Source organism: Pteropus vampyrus, unplaced genomic scaffold (genome assembly GCF_000151845.1).
Source record: "Pteropus vampyrus isolate Shadow unplaced genomic scaffold, Pvam_2.0 Scaffold55, whole genome shotgun sequence".
NCBI classification, from domain to species: domain Eukaryota; kingdom Metazoa; phylum Chordata; class Mammalia; order Chiroptera; family Pteropodidae; genus Pteropus; species Pteropus vampyrus.
In genome coordinates this window covers 8,686,950-8,689,793 of record NW_011888836.1, presented here as the reverse complement: position 1 = coordinate 8,689,793, position 2,844 = coordinate 8,686,950, and the positions used below count along the sequence as shown (strand labels likewise).

The window sequence follows — 2,844 nt, the reverse complement described above, 5'->3', positions numbered from 1 at the left end:
AATGAATGTGTTTTAGTAAAATGTTCATGCTAAAATTTTTTTTTACCTCTTTAGCCAATTTATTCTACACACTCAATTCTTAATTGGGGTAGACCTTTACAAAGGTCAGCTCTGGTGAACTGCCACTCTGGAAGTGGTATGACATACCGTCTCTTTGCCTCTGGCATATTTTAGCTCCTCATTCCATAATTGCTGTTGTTCATCCTCCAAGTCCTTGGTTAATTTATTAATGGTCTGCTGCAATTCATTTCTTTCATGATTTATTCTCTCAATGTCTGCAACTGAGTACTTCTGGTTATCAACAATATTCTGTAGTCGAGTATTCTCCTGTTTCATTGTTTCACATTCTAGTTCTGTATTGAAAAAAACAAATTTGTTAAGTTCCTTCAATTCTCACAAAGAAATTAAGTAGAGTTGATTAAGGTGTTTAAATTTCCAAGTTATACACATGTATGTTTTTCTCTTTTGGATTAATGCTATATGATCCCACTTTGTTAATAACATTCTTGAAAGATGATACAATTGTTTTATGTGAACCTTATTTCCCTACTGGCTATGGTTTTCAGAAAGTGTTACATGAAAAAAAAAAAAAAAAGATCTCACACATAATAATTACAATTAAGAATTGTTACACTTAAAAATGGTAACTCAAATGCTTTTTGAGTTACCATTTTTAAGTGTAACAATTCTTTTAAGTGAACAACTCAATGTTCAACTCAAATGCTTTTTATACTCCTACATGATTCTCTGCAATAAGCCAAAAAGTCCAAAAATATTTATATTAAAATACATGTTTATTTTTATTTCATTGACATTTCAGTGGTTTCATCAGAAATTAAGTAACTATAGTAACTATAGTAGTTAGGCTCTTGCTTTGTCTATTTACCAAAATTTGTAATAAAGAATAACTACATTGTATCAAGAGAATATGGAACGTGCAAACAGCAAATGTTCATGCAAAGGAGAAGTTATCATATTTAAAATATTTGGGGTTATATAGAATAGTGTTTTTTAACCTCTGTGACTTATAGCTTATAAAGAATATGACAGCATTTTTAAGCAAGGTAGGATAAATGGATGAGGATGCTCATGACCAAAGAAGCCAAGAAAAATCATCCTGAGGGCTGAGAGCGTCACGATCTCAGCTTTACTGTCAGCTCTCTGTAGCACTTTTGTTGGAAAGCTCTGCACCTGAGCTCAAAATAAATTAATGATCGGGCTAAGTAAAACTTTATACAGGAATCTGCGTAAAAAATCTGCAACGCATAGTTTCTGTACAGTTTAGATATGTGTCATACACTTTTAGCTATGAAGGCTTTAAATAATCAATAGAGTTAAAATACTCAGAATAAAAATATTTTAAGTTAACAGTTTTCAAATTTTTATCTCAAACTAAATCATTCTGGAGTGGCAAGTTATTGCTGAAGTATTTCTTACTGAGTTTGTAATTGATGGAAAAAAATTCTCACATAAAAATAGAAGTATAAAAATTCTCTTGATTAAATACCAATAAAAACACGGATTTATTATTATAAAGTGCCAATTTATTTGCATGACAAACATTGCTATAAGAAATTAGTCTGTGGTTCCTTGTCATTATGGTGAACAAACATTAGGGGCCAAATGTAAACTATCTAAAGAGTTGGTTTAGAGCAAATCTAATATATATAATCGGAGTTATCTGGACAAAAACCAATTCAGCCAACAACCTAGATAATTATTATCCTTGACAGATAATCAATATCCCATAAACTAAAAGTTAAATCAAATATCTTAAGGACAATCTACACAACTCCTATGTGGGACAGATACAGCCTGTAAAATCCAAAAAGAATAAATCGAAGTAGGCAAAGACTTGGGAAAATATTATACAGTAGGTCCACATAGCTATTTATTTTGTAACTGCTGTTCCATGCCCTGTGATTTGTAGGTAACTTCCTTTGCTCTCCTGGCATCAGAGAGTATTGATCAATTTATGTACCACAGTATTTTCAGAGTTTTATGATTAAGATCTATGAGTTTATGAAAACAAGATTAGGAACACATAGGCTATAAACAAACTTTCTTTAGTTTGCCTTTTGCTTCATAAAAATTGTAGTACTTGCATCTTTTCATTGTAATTTTAGTCAGCTTAAGCTGCTGAGTATTTTAGTAGGTAGTGATGGAGGATAACTATAGCAGCCTGAGGCCAGCAGTGATTTAAGAATTTGGCTTATCAATTACAAGGTAGAAAAGAAAATGTATATTTTATTTAGGCAGCATATGTTCTTAAATTAGGTCCTTCTTGGCTTCAAAAACATCAGTTGCCTGAAAACATGTTAGAAGGTACAGTAGGTTGAATAATGGCCACACAAAGATAGGAAGTCCTAATTCCTGGAATTTGCAAACATCATCATTTTTTTTTTGGAAAAGGGGATTTGCAGATGTGATTACGTTTAGTATTTTGAGAAGAGACTACCCCAGATTATCTCGGTGGGCTTGAAATGCCATCATAAATGTCCTTAAAAGACAGAGGCAAAGAGAAATTAACAGATAGGAGAGACAGATATACAGAGAACACAAAGTGAAAGTGGAGGCAGAGATTGAAGTGACATGGCCACAAGGACAAGAATGCCATCTGACACCAAAAGCTGGAAGGGGCAAAGAATGAACTCCCCCCCTAACAGTCTTTGAAGCAAGTTGGCCTAGCTGGATTTATAACTTCTAGCCTTTAGAAAACTGTAAGTGAATAAATTTCTGTTGTTTACAGTGATTTGTTATAGCAGCCTCAGAGAACTAATACAGAAGGCACTGAAAACTAGGTAGTTTGCAACAGCTATTTACCATGAAAGGAAAAAAGACATT

The 2,844-nt window shown here is 32.8% G+C and overlaps 1 protein-coding gene across 1 annotated transcript in view; it reads right to left on the bottom strand.

Annotated features, from left to right (window-relative positions):
- NDC80 (NDC80, kinetochore complex component) overlaps positions 1-2,844 on the bottom strand; it is a 51,406-nt gene that overhangs the window by 23,172 nt on the left and 25,390 nt on the right. The gene's annotated exons all lie outside the window — the stretch shown is intronic.